We start from the raw sequence: 14,353 nt of genomic DNA, 5'->3' as shown, positions 1-14,353 counted from the left end.
AAAATAAAACTTAACAAAAATTTCTGTGATGCAGAGAAGGCAGTCCTCAGGAGGCAATTTGTAGCAATAGGAACAGACATGATAAAGGAAAAAAAGAAGAATTAATTAACCCAATACCTTCATCAGATAGAAAAAGAACAATAATCTAATTTTACAGCATCTAGAAGAAAAGAAATTATAAGGACAAGAGCTAAAATCAATGAGACAGAAAACAGAAAAACAATTGAAACCATTAATTTGACCAGGAGGGGCTTTTCAGAAGGATCAATAAAATAGACAAACTCCTGGCAATGTTAACAGAAGAAAAAAAAAAGGGATACACAGATAACTTGATTAAGGAATGATAGAGATGACTTCAAAACAGAACCAGATAAAATTAAATCAATAATATCAGAACACTATGAAAAGCTATACACTGATAAATTAAAATATGTAGAGGAAATGGGAAAATTCATTGAAACTCATGCGCTACGCAGATCGACAAGGACAGATATAGAACACTTGAAGAGACTCATCACAAGAAATTTTTTAATTTTTTGACCTTTTAAGGTAAAAAAAAAAGACTTCCTTATACTCATTCTACAATAATATTTCTATAAAATATTTGTCCTTGTGGGACTGAGTTAGTTCACCCAGCATGCTCTCCGCTCCCTCCCAAGTAAGGTAATAATTTATAAAATCATTGCTCCTGCGTGCTGGGTAGTATTCTATTGTGTGAATGTACCATAATTTCTCAATCCATTCATTGTAGTTGGACATTTCGGCTGTTTTCATGTTCTTGCGATGGTATCCAAGGGATCCAAGGGGGGTGGGGGAGGGTGGAAGAAGAGGGATGAAGATGTACAGGGGGGAGATTAATCATGGAGTTGTACAATTTGATGGGGGGGGTAAGGGAAATTGGAAAAATCTGTTCTCGAAACCAATGTATTAGAATTTTGTATATAAACTAGTACTTTAAAAAATTCTTTAATACTAAAAAAAACCTCCACACAACAAAACCCCCCCATGTGAAAAATAAAGTTTTCTAAAAATGTAAAAAAAAAAACACACAAAAACAAGACATCCTTATAAGAAAAAGTCCTGGACAAGATGGCTTCACAGCTGATTTCTACAAAATATTCAGAGATGAGATCATCACCACTTCTACTTAAATTATTTCAAAAAATTGGAAGAGAAGGAACACTTCCAGAGTCATTTTATGAAGCAAGCATAACCCTGATACAAAACCAAGTAAAGATATTACCAAGAAAGAAAACTGCAGATCAATATCTCCCATGAATATAGATGCAAAACTTCTTAACAAAATCCTAGCCAATAGAACCCAAAAGATCAGAAAGACAGTAATTCACCATGACAAGTGGAATTCATAACAGGTAAGCAAGAATGGTTCAATATAAAAGAAACAATCAATGTAATTCACCACATTTACAAAATAACAAAATCATATGGTTCTAACAATTGATGCAGAAAAGGCATTTGACAAAATACAACACCCCTTCCTGGTAAAGACACTCAGCAAAATTGGAATAGAAGGGAATTTCCTTAACATAGTGAAAAGTAAATATTCAAAACCAAGAGCTAACATCATTCTCAATAGAGAAAGACTAAAAGCATTTCTTGCAAACAGGGATCAGACAAGGATGCCCACTGTCACCACTTCTATTCAGTATTGTATTGGAAGTGCTTGCTAGGGCAATATGACAAGAAAAGGAAATATGACAAGAAAGGCAATATGACAAGAAAGGCATCGAGATTGGCAAAGAGATGGTATGATTGTAAGGTATAAAGGGCACAGAGAACCAGATAAAGTGAAACAAAGGAGTTATTATCAGCTCTCAGTCAGGTTTGCTGTCTTGGGCCAGAGAAAGGCAGAGTAAGGCAGTAAAGTCGCATATGGGGAAGCTACAGGTAAAGTTTTATATGCAGGGGGTAGGAGGCAGGGTGGTCTATTTCGTGTACAGCTCTCTGTGGAGGACGCTGATTGGATGCCCTCTGCTTGATTCCATGTATGGAGCTACTGAGGGCCCTTAGGAGGGTTTTGCCATAGCTGATGGTTAGGCAGCATGAGTCTCGTGGTCATGCTCTCTTCGGACTGACTGTAGCCATCTTACACCAGGTTAATGGTCAGTGTGGTATGTTGCCCAACTCCCAGGTGGCCTTTTAATGATAGTATACTAAGAAAACCCCCAAAGACTCAAGAAAAAGACAAATGTTAGAGCTAGTAGGCCAAATTAGCAGGGAGGGGCAGGATATAAGATAAATACCTAAAAATTACTGGGATTCTTCTACAATAAATAACAAAGCGATATCAGAGAAGAAAACAAAAAAGCAATACTATTTATAATAGTAAACCACAAATTTGCATATTTGAGCATTAACTAGAGAAACAAAAGACTGGTACAAAAAAACCACCAAAACAACACTACAGGACCTTTCTGCAAGACACAATAAAAGATTTAAAACAAGTGGAGACATGTTCCGTTTTCATAGACAAGAGTACTCAATATTGTGAAAATGATAATCCTATCAAAAACAATCTACATATTCAACACAATCCCAGTCCAGATACCAAATTCATTTTTCAGGAGATTGAAAGGGAAATTGTCAAGTTTATTCAGAGATGCAAGAGACTCCGAATAAGCAAAACACTTCAGACAAACAAAAATGAAATGGGAGGCATAGGACTCCCAAACATCAAAACCTACTACACAGTGGTAGTAATCAAAACAGCATAGTACTGGTACAATGACTGGCATATAGACCAATGAAACAGAATTGTGAACCCAGAAATAGACCTAGTTATCTATGATCGACTGATTTCGACGAGGAAATAAAACCTATCAAATAGGGAATAATAACCTCTTCAGTAAATGGTGCCGGGAAAACTGGACTGCTACCTGCAGAAAGCTGAAATAGGATACATATCTCACACCATACACAAAAAATCAACTCAAGGTGGATCAGAGACCACAAAATTCATAGGAGACAAAAGGCACTAAAGAAACTGTCAAATACAGCCAGAAATACACAATCTGAAGGGGATAAAATTGATTAATGGGATCTTCTAAAGATTAACTCCCTGTGTGCATCAAAAACTTTTTCCAATAAGGTGAAAAGAAAACCTACCAACTAGGAAAAAATATTTGGCAATACCATCTCAGACAATAATCTCATAATGAAACTTTACAAAATACACTTGGGCCTCTACAAGAAAAGGTCTGAGAATGCAATTACAAAATGGGCAAAACACATGAAAGGAATTTTCACAGAAGATATTCGAGTGTCCAACAGACATGTGAAGAAATATTCAAAATGAATGACAATGAGATGCAAATCAAAACCACAGTGAGATATCATTTCATTCCAGTAACAGTGGTGAAGTTTAACAGGAAGCAAGTAATAAATGTTGGAGAGGATGTGGTGAGATAGAAACTCTTATACATTGGTGTTGTCAAATGGTACAACAATTCTAGAAGGCAATTTGGTGCTTCTTCAAAATGCTGAACACTAAATAACTATGAGATATCATTTCATCCCAGTACGAAAAGCAAAATTTAACAGAACAGCAAACAACAAATACTGATGAGGTTGTGGAGAAACTGGAACACTTATTCACTGTTGGTAGGAGTGTAAAATGGTGCAAACCACTACGGAAGGCAGTATGGCGCTTTCTCAAAAAGTTGCAAATAGAAATACCATTTCATCCAGCAATTCCGCTGCTGGAAATCTACCCCAAAGAAACCATAACCACCACCCAAACAGATATATGCACACCTATGTTTATCGTGGCATTGTTCAAAATAGCAAAGAGTTAGAGACAGCCTAAGTGCCTATCAACAAATGAGTGGATAGAGAAGCTGTGGTATATTCACACAATGGGATACTATGCAGCATTGAAGAACAAGGAACTCATGCAATATTATTCAAAATGGGTGACCCTGAAGGACATTATGCTGAGTGAAATATTTCAGTCACAAAAGGACAAATACTGCATAGTGCCACTGTTGTAAAACAGGACTGACATTAGGGTTGAGGAGAGACTGAGAAAGATGGAATAAATTATGTATACTGCATTGAAACAGATGAGAGAGAGAACTGTTTAAAAGAGATATATGATTAGGTATTATTGTCATGACAGTCCAGAAAGAAGGCTGCATAATGGAGTGGACTTTGGGGGATGGGTAGAGATTGTATAACAATGAAAGAATTTTTCTTTTACTTTTCAAGATAGAACTGTGGGGATGGGGGGGGGCTTGAGCAGGGAGAAAAGTACAACAAAAAATGAATGGAAATCCACAGTCTCTGAAAACTTTCATTAAAATTAGCAAAAAAAATTTTTTTTAAATCTGAACATAGAAATTTGATAGGACCCAACTATTCGACTGCTTAGAATATACCCCAAGAAAATGAGAACTGAGACACTAACGTAGACTTGTACATCAACATTTATAGCTGCACTATTCATCATTGCAAGAATGTGGAAACAGCCCATATGTCCAACCGAATGGATTGAAAAATTATTGTCCATTCACACAATGGAATATTATGCAGCATGCAGGAGCAATGATTTTATAAATTATTACCTAACTTGTGATGGACTGGAAAGCATTATGCTGAGTGAACTAACTTAGTCCTATAAGGACAAATACTGTATAAAAATATTATGAAGCAGTGGGATTAGGATGTGTGGGGGTGGGAGATTAATCATTGGGTCACATAATTTGATGAGTGGGAGGATGAGTGAAATGGGAAGGATCTGGTGTGAAAAACAATGTATTCAACTATTGTAAATAAACTAATATAAAAATAATGTAAAATAGAATGAATATGAATGATAGTATGAAACACACTGTAAATAAGACTGTATAAACCACAATGTATATGAATGAAACATACTGTAAAAGTATTATCATATGAAAATAAAAAAATATTTTAAAAATTGTAGGCTGAATTTAGTTATGATCCACACAGTCAAATGTCCTTGTATCATCAATGAAACATAGACATTCCTCTGATACTTCCTGCTTTCAGCCAAGATCCATTTAACATTAGCTACAGTGTCCCTAGTACCACAACCCCCTCTAAACCCAGGCTGGACTTCTGGAAGTCATTTTTTTATAATCTTCAGCAGAATCTTGCTTGCATGTGATATCAATAATATTGTTTGATAATTTCCACACTGTTGGGTCCCCTTTCTTTCTCTTCCAGTCACTTGGCCAAGTGGTTGTCCTCTAGATTTCTTGACACAACTTGCTGAGCACATCTAGGGCAGCATCTGTTAGTTGTAATACACCAATTGGTATACCATCAATTCCTAGCTCCTTCCACTCCTCCCCCCCCAATTCCTTCAAAGGAACTTGAGCTTCTTCTTTCATCACCATAGGGTCTTACTTGTATGTTGTTTCATGAAATTCTTTGGTGTCTGCCAATTCCTTTTGGTACAATGACTCTGTATACTCTTTTCATCTTCTTTTAATACTGCCTGGTTCATTTAATATTCAGACTAAAATATCCTTAAGTACAACAACTCAAGGTTTGAATTTGTTCTTCAGTTCCTTGACTCTGTGGATCATAGCAAACTACGGCTGACTCAGAGAAGAATGTGAATCCCAGAACACTTGATTGTGCTAGGTAGTTATCAGAACAGAGTAAGGAAACATTTCATGGTTCAAAATTGGGAAGGGTGTATGCTAGGGATGTGTCCTATCTCCATACCTTTTCAACCTATATGCAGAACAGATTATATGGGAGGCTGGGCTGTATGAGGAGAAGTGTGGCATCAGGATTAGTGGAAGATTCATCAACAATGTGCATTATGCAGATGGCACAACCCTGCTTGCCGAAACTGAGGAGGGCTTGAAGTGCTTGCTGCTTCTGCAGGAAAGGACTGCAGCCTTCAGTGTGGACTGAGTCTCAATATTAAGAAGACAAAGATTCTAACCACTGGGCCAATTGGTAGCATCAGGATGGACGGTGAAAATATTGAGATTGTTAACACCTTTAGTTTGCTTGGCTCTACAGTCAACATTCTTGGCACCAGCAGCCAGGAAATGAAAAGAATTATTGCAATGGCGAAGTCTGCTGTTAAGGACCTCTCCAAAGTACTGAAGAGCAATGGTGTCAATCTGGACAGTAAAGTGCACCTGATATAGGCCATGGCCTTTGCAATCACTTGGTATGTGTCAGAAATCTGGACAATGAATTGATGCCTTAGAGCTGTGGTGTTGGAGACAAGTATTGAATATATTATGGACTCTCTAGAAAACAAACAGGTTCATCCTAGAGAGGGTTAAACTAGGCTGCTTTTTGGAGGCAAGGATTCTGAAGCTTTATCTGACATACATGGGATATGTCCTTGGATAATGATGTCATGCTTGGGAAGGTGGAGGGACAGCACAGGATAGAAAGACCCTCTATGACTGATAGATTGACTGATTGGTAGATTGATTCAGTGACTGGGGAAATGTGGTAGGTATGTTGGAGACAGTGATATTGGCACAGGATAGAGCAAAGTTTTGGGCTGTTGTACATAGGGTGGCTATGAGTTGCAGGCAACTCAACAGCATGTAACAACAACAACATTCTTCATTATGCCTGGAAAGTTTTTTCAACTAATTCTTCCACAACTTTTTTTCTGCCTTTACTTGCTCCTTTCTATTCTGGGATTCTGATGATGCACATCCTATTTTTCTTTATAGTGTCCCACATTATTCTTAGGTTTTCTTCTTTTTCCTTCCTTTTTGATTTTGCTTTTCTCTCAAGCAGATCAGTGATGACAATTCTGTCTTCTATTTCACTGGTTCTGTTTTCCATCTCTTCAACTCTGTTCATATGTCCCTCCATCATGTTGACAGCATCTGAAACATTGGACCTCATAATTTGGATAGTGATTTCTTGGTTTTTTTATTCCAGAGCTTCTAATGTCTCTTTTGTTTTATATGCATTGTTTTGGATTGTCTTTTAAAGCTCCTCCTGGGTTTTGCTTGCAGTGTCCTGTAATTCTTCAAGTTTGTCTTTCATCCATTCAAAATATTAATCATTTTTTAAAAAAAATTCTGTGTCAGAAAGTTCCATCACACTTTCTGGCTTCAGGATATCTACTGATACTGTGTAATTTTTTTTGGAGTGACATCTTGCTTTGAACTTGTGTAGGGTGTGAATTAGCCTGCTTCTTATGTGACATTGCTGTGATAGAGTTTTTCATGCCTGATGAGATGATAGGTTCTTGATCTTAAGTCAGTGCTCTAGAAGACGGGGGGCAGCTACCTTGCCTGTGTTTCTCTCTGAACTTTTGATCCTAGGAAAGGTTCAGTTCAGGGCCAGTGAGAGTAGCATCTTGTTACAGCTAAGTCACAACAAGGTGCTCTGGATTAAAGGCAAATTAGTTGACTGGACATTGAGGCATGGGTGTGGAGCAGAACCCGCACCAGGCAGGTATGGGCACAGAGTGGGCATGGGGTCAGTGAGGGCACATGCAGAGACCTCACTCAGATTCCAGCTGTCCAGGTAGGCTTGTGTGGGGTCCTCACTCAAATTCCAGCTGTCTGGCTCTCATCTGGCAGTCCTCACCCAGCAGGGCTCTGGGTCTGGCAGGGCTCTGCGTCCAGCACGGCTTAAGAATACTCAAATTTCCACTGTCCTGCTTGTTCCTGGTGGGTTAGTCCGATAGCAGTTCAGCTGGCGGCTCCCAAACGAATTGTTTTAATAAAAGTTCTCACTCAAATTCCTACTGTCCTACTTGTTCCCTGTGCGTTGCTCCCTGCACATCCTTAAGAAGGTTTTAAAGTGTCTAAAGAAAAGGCCCAAATTTGCTTCCCTGAGGCAAATCTCATTTCTTGAGATTCATTTTGGCTTATAACAGTAGAAAGTTCTCCTCAGGTTGGCTTGAAAGGACAGTCAGCCTATCTTCCCCAGTAATTTTGAGGGATGATTGAGTATCGCAAGACTGAGATTCCTCAATATGATCAATTAAACGGGGGGGGGGAAGAACCTAGGATGGATGACTAAATGTTGTTGTTGTTTTTATGTGCTGTCAAGTCCCTTGCGACTCAGAGTGACCCTATGTACAATAGCACTAAACTCTGCTCTGTGCTGTGCCAATCACACTGTCTCCAACACATCCATCCCAATTACCCCAGTCACTGAATCAATCCACTTCATAGAGTGCCTTCCTCTCCTGCACTGTCCCTCCACCCTCCCTAGCATGATGTCCCTCTCCAAGGACCAGTCCCTCCTCACATGTCCAAAGTATGTTAGATGATGCCTCAGAATCCTTTCCTCCAAGGAGCCTCCTGGTTTAAGCCTCTCCAGACTAAATGTAAGCTTGTATAACTAAAAGAGGCCCTCTTTGGGCTCCTGGTCTAGGCAGTCTTAATTATCTTATATGTCGATGAAAAGAGTAAAGTGGTCATTGGAGTCCTAGTCCAAATGATCAGTCCTGAGCCACAACTTGTAGTTTATCTTTCAAAAAGACAACTCCATGGCTGCTGGCCAGTCTTATTGCTTAAGAGTAGTAGCCAGTACAGTTTTACTGGCTGAAGAGGCCCAGAAAATTGTTAATGTCTCAGAAACTCATTGTGCAAGCCTCCCACACTTTGAAAACTTTACCTTTAGGTCATAGAAGAAGATGGCTATTTAACAGTAGAATATTAAAATATTAGTTAATACTTTAAGAGAACCCAGATCTCTCTGGAGGCCAGCAATACTTTAAATCTAGCCTCATTATTACCTATTGAGATGCTATCTCCCACCACAGTCCATCAATGTGGAGAAGACATCCTGCACTTCTATATGGGTAGAAGAGACCTCAAAGATACCCCACTGGACAACCCTGAAGCAGTATAGTATAACTGATGGTAGCAGATTTTTCAAAGATGGTGTTCACTGTGTACATTATGCAATTGTCTCAGATAAAGAAGTTATTGAAAGTGGCCATTTATTGCCTGGGACTTGTGCACAAAAAGCTCAATTGAAAGTCCTCACTAGGGCTTTAGAACTAGCCAAGAGCGAGAGAGGCCACATAGTAAATATGCAGTCTTAATAGTGTAGGTCCATAGACAGATCTAGAAAAACAGAAGATTGCTTACCGCCAAAAATTCTCCCATCAAATACAGGAAGAAAATTCAAAGGTTCTTGGCAGTTATATCAAGGCCCTGTGAACTTTCTGTTATACATTGTAGAAGAAATCAAAGGGATGGGCCACATGTTGTAAATAATGCTAAAGCACACAGAAAAGCTAAATTAGCTAGAAGATAGACTGAGAAAAAAATGGATCCACTTTCTCCATTCTGCATAGCATCCACAGTTCTCTGAGGAGATTTTAAAAAATGAACCAAAACCTATAGAAAAATATTTGTAATGTGTACACTATTCAGAACACTTCTTTCCTAATAGGAAAAAAAAGCAAAAGATGAATAGCAAAAATTACGGTAATAACATATCAGATAAGGGACTTATATCCAGAATTTATGAAATACTTGAGCACCACAACAAGATAAAGGTAAATAATCCAATAGAAAAATGGGCACAGGATATGAACAGGCACTTCACCGAAGACGACATTCAGATGGCTAACAAGCACATGAAGAAATGTTCAAAATCCCTAGCCCTAAGAGAGATGCAAATTAAAACAACTATGAGATATCATCTCACCCCAGTCAAAATAGCAAAATTTAACAGAACAGCAAGCAACAAATGCTGGCAAGGTTGTGGAGAAACTGGAACCCTGATTCACTGTTGGTGGGAGTGTAAAATGGTGCAACCCCTGTGGAAAGCAGTACGGCGCTTTCTCAAAAAGTTGCAAATAGAGATACCATTTGACCCAGCAATTCCACTACTGGGAATATACCCTGAAGAGACCATAGCTGACATCCAAGCAGATACATGCACACCCATGTTTATTGCAGCTTTGTTCACAATAGCAAGGAGTTGGAAACAACCTAAGTGCCCATCAACAAACGAATGGCTAGAGAAGCTGTGGTATATTCGCACAATGGAATACTATGCTGCATTAAAAAACAAGGAACTCATGCAATATTATTCAAAACGGTTGACTCAGGAGAACATTATGCTGAGTGAAATATCCCAGTCACAAAAGGACAAATATTACATGATGCCACTGTTGTAAAATGGGACTGTCCTTGGGGTTGTGGAGAGACTGAGTAAGATGGGTTCAATAATGTATATTGCACTGAAACAGAGGAGGGAGAAAACTGTTTAAAAGAGATATAACTAGGTATTTCTGTCATCACAGGAGTCTAGAGCAAGGGCTACATGGTGGAGTGGACCTGGGGGAGGGTTTGTAAAACAATGAAAGAATTTTTCTTTTACTTTTCCAAGAGGGTAGTGTTCTGGGGGGGAGACTTAGGAGGGGAGAAATGTGCAACAATGAATGAATGGAAATTCAAAGCCTCTGTAAACTTTTACTGAAATTAATAAGAAATGTAAATTTAAAAAAAAAAGAATAAGAAATGTGGACAATTTTCTCTCATGCTATTTACTGCCTCTGAAAACCTTCTGGAAGGTAAGCTTTGAGTCCCTTCTGAATCAACAGTACTCAATAACAACACCACTACTATATATGCCAAATAAAAGAGCTTTTCTGTAAATTGACTTTTTGAATTGATGGTGGGACTTTTTTGATTGATGAGGTTGTTGTTGTTGTTGCGACTCATAGCGACCCTATGTACAACAACTCTAAACTCTGCTCTGTCTTGTGCCAATCTCATTGTCTCTGACAAACTCATCCTGATTGCCCCAGTCACTGAATCAATCCACCTCCCAGAGGGCCTTCCCCTCCTGCGCCTGCCCTCCACCCTCTCATAAATTCATGATCCAACAAACATATCAGTATAGTTATAAAATTGGCATCAGTTGTCTCCAGCCTGCAAAACTGGTTGCTTTGTCCTAGAATTCTATTTCTTCTTTCTTTAGTCATTAAAGTGCTTTTTATGTAATAGAAAAATATTCTTTATATAAGGAAATAACATTAAAATTTGATTGTGCTTATGTAAAACCTATACTTGGACCAGGAGGCAGTTGTCAGAACAGAGCAAGGAGACACTACATGGTTAAAAATCAGGAAGGGTGTATGGACAGGGATATATTTTGTCTCCACACCCTTTCAATCTATATGCAGAACAGATCATCTGGGAGGCTGGGCTATATGATGAGAAATGTAGCATCAGGATCAGAGGAAGATTCATCAATAACCTGCATTATGCAGATGACACAATCCTGCTTGCAGAAACTGAGGAGGGCTTGAAGTGCTGGCTGCAGAAGATCAAGGACTGTAGCTTTCAATATGGATTGAAGCTCAAAATAACAAAAACACAAAGATTCTCACCACTTGGCCTATTGGCAGCATTATGATGGATGTTGAAGAAATTGAGATTGTTAACAGCTTTAATTTGCTTGGTTCAACAGTCAACACTCTTGGTACCAGCAGCCAGGAAATCAAAAGATGAATTGCATTGAGTAAGTCAGCTGTCATGGACCTCTCCAAAGTACTGAAGAGCAATGATGTCAGTCTGGAGACTAAGATACCCTGATCCATGCCATAGTCTTTGCAATTACTTGCTACTCACTAGAAAACGGAACAATGACTAGGGATTATAGAAAGAGAATTGATGCCTTTGAGCAGTGGTGCTGGAGAAGAGTATTGAATATACCATGGACTGCCAAGAGAACAGTTTCATCCTACAGAGGGTGAAGCCAGCCTGCTCCTTAGAGGCAAGGATTCTGAGGCTTTTTCTGACATACTTTGGGTGTATTGCTAGGAGGGACCAGTTCTTGGAGAGGGACATCATGCTTGAATGGTGGATGGATGGAGAAAGAGGAGACAGACTATCGATTCAATGGATTGATACAGTGACTGGGGTAATGAGGGTAGGTGTGTCAGAGACAGGAAAGTTGGCAGAGGAGAGGCCAGTTTCAGGGCTGTTGTACATAGGGTCACTATGAGTCGCAAGCAAGTCGATGGAACATAACAACAACATCAACATTAAAATACCAACACCAGTTGTCTAAAATTTGACAATTAAAATTTCCTCCTGATTAAAGATTAAAAAAAAATTTAAAAAAATCTTCAGTCACCTGACTCTTTAATCTACAACACCTTTATCAATTTTTTAACCATTTTCCCATAACTTGTATAGTTGTTAGAAATGTTTAGCATCTATAGTCTTTTCATTAGGTATTTTGAATTACTTTAAAAAAACTAGCATTTTTGGGAGCAAAAGCCTTAAGAACAAATGGAAGAGATAGTTGATAGTTGTGGGATATCTACATTCCAGCTATCAGTTTCAGGAATCTGATTGGCAATATTAAGAAGTTTATCTTTTGGTTCCAAAATTAGAGAAACAATCTTTGGAAAATCAAATGGCTCAGCTTCTTTAGCAATTCTTAAGCTTACAGTACTTGGTATACCAGACAGTCTCCCACTCAAGTACTAACCAGGCCTGACCCTGCTACGTTTCTGAGATCAGGTGTGTTCAAGATGATATGGCCATACACAGTCATGAAAGTGCTTTAAGCTGCCTGATTACCAGGGGAGGAAATGCATCTTTCCTAGATTAGCGTTGTCTTTGAAATGGTTTTCCCGAGACATATATAAATTGAACCTTAAGCTGCATGTTTACCAGGAAAGGAAATACATCTTTTCTGGATTTTTACCTCTTTAAAAGAGTATTTTCTTAGTCATATGTAAAGGATTTCATAAGTCGTCTGTTTACTTGTAACTGTATGTAAACTGCTCTTTTTTTGCAAGGTCATCTGGAAGCAAGGGGACATACCACCCTAACCACACCTTATGGGGGACATTCCAATCAGCCCAGTGTCATGTGGCCATGGCCAATCAGAAGAGAGTATGACCACCAGTCACACCCTGCTCAACCATCAGCTATGACACAATCTACCTAAAGGAACTCAGAAGCTCCACATTTGGGAACAGACAGAAGGTGTCCAATGAGCGTCCTGCACAGACTTGGCCACCCTACCCCCAACCCCTACCTATAAAATTTTACCTGTGCTCTTCCCACTTGTGATTTTGCTGCTCCACAATGCCTTCCTCCAGCCTGAAACAGAGAGCTCGAGAGCTGCCAATACACTCCTCTGTTTTACTTAATCTCGTTTTCCATGCCAAATATTTTTGAATATCGAAATTTTATTTAACAAAAGCAACAGGTTAAGTAGATTAGCAACTACCCACAAAACACAACGACTACTCGTAGATGGGGAAGGAGTTTTTGAGATGATTTTTACTGCTCTTCCAGATCTGCAATAAAGTGCTTTGGATATTGCAATCCATCTGTCTCATTCGCAACTGACTATGGAAAGAACCCCTTGCATCCAGTAACATAATAAGCTCACTACTCAATAGTTGTTTCTACTGGGCTCCTGCGTATCTGAATAGTTTACTGTAATTTCTAACAAAGTGTAAAGTTGATGTTTCACCAAAACATTCCCCTGTCTTCCAAGCTCACTACTTACTGAACCAATCTCACTGAGCTCAGACAGCAACAGAGCCTTTAGCTTTAAAAATCATGTTATTGTTTGACATGATTGGGTCACTGCTGAGTGGGAAAAGCTGACAGAAGCTAGAAAAGACTATGATACTGAAAGAAGCATTTACCTCTTGTATACAATGTTTTCTGCATGCTCTAAGGGATTGTGAGCATTAATTTTCTCAGCTTCTGTCACAAATCCTCATTCAATTTCCCTTAAACTCAAACTATTGACCATTCTATGGTTTTTATAACTCTAGAATTATTTTTCTCTTTAAAACTTGTGAAACTTGGCAGATTTGTTTTATCTTTTCAACATAGCCCTCTCATCTTCTGTCTTTTAATGAGGTCAGCCTTTGCCTCTGGGGTAAAAAGAAAATAGAGAGTGTGGGGAGCATGACAATTAATTATCTATCAGATCCCACCTGTTTTTGTAGTCTATGTTATGCAAGTGTAAATATAATAATTTTTTTTATTTTATTAATGAGTATATAGCACTAAAAGCCTCAGGACATCTTCTACCACAGAATTCCATTACCCAAATCCCTGAAAGGCTCTGTTATTCTCTGTGTGCCTCTGCCACACAGACTTGGCTTCCTGCTTTGTGCTTAGGAACGTTAGTCCTAGAAAATCTTCCTTACTTTTAATAAGACCTCCTACTGTCTCAGAAGAAACTCTGAAGATTGCACTAGAGCATAGAGAAGTCAAAGCACAAGGAAGAATTCAAGATACTAAAGAGCTGAACAGAAGATTCCAAAAGGCAGCTCGGAATGACAAAGCAAAATACTACAATGAAATGTGCGAGGAGCTAGAGTCAGAAAATCAAAAGGACCGAACTCGCTCAGCGTTTC

General features: G+C 38.8%; 1 pseudogene; it reads left to right on the top strand.

The window, feature by feature from the left end:
- Positions 1 to 7,403: 7,403 nt before the first annotated feature.
- The window catches only part of LOC102868256, a 21,503-nt pseudogene continuing 14,553 nt past the window's right edge, over positions 7,404 to 14,353 (top strand).

The sequence above is a fragment of the Elephantulus edwardii genome, unplaced genomic scaffold (genome assembly GCF_000299155.1).
Source record: "Elephantulus edwardii isolate Elephantulus edwardi_28Jun2011 unplaced genomic scaffold, EleEdw1.0 scaffold00540, whole genome shotgun sequence".
Lineage (NCBI taxonomy): Eukaryota > Metazoa > Chordata > Mammalia > Macroscelidea > Macroscelididae > Elephantulus > Elephantulus edwardii.
This window is presented reverse-complemented; position numbering and strand designations above follow the sequence as displayed.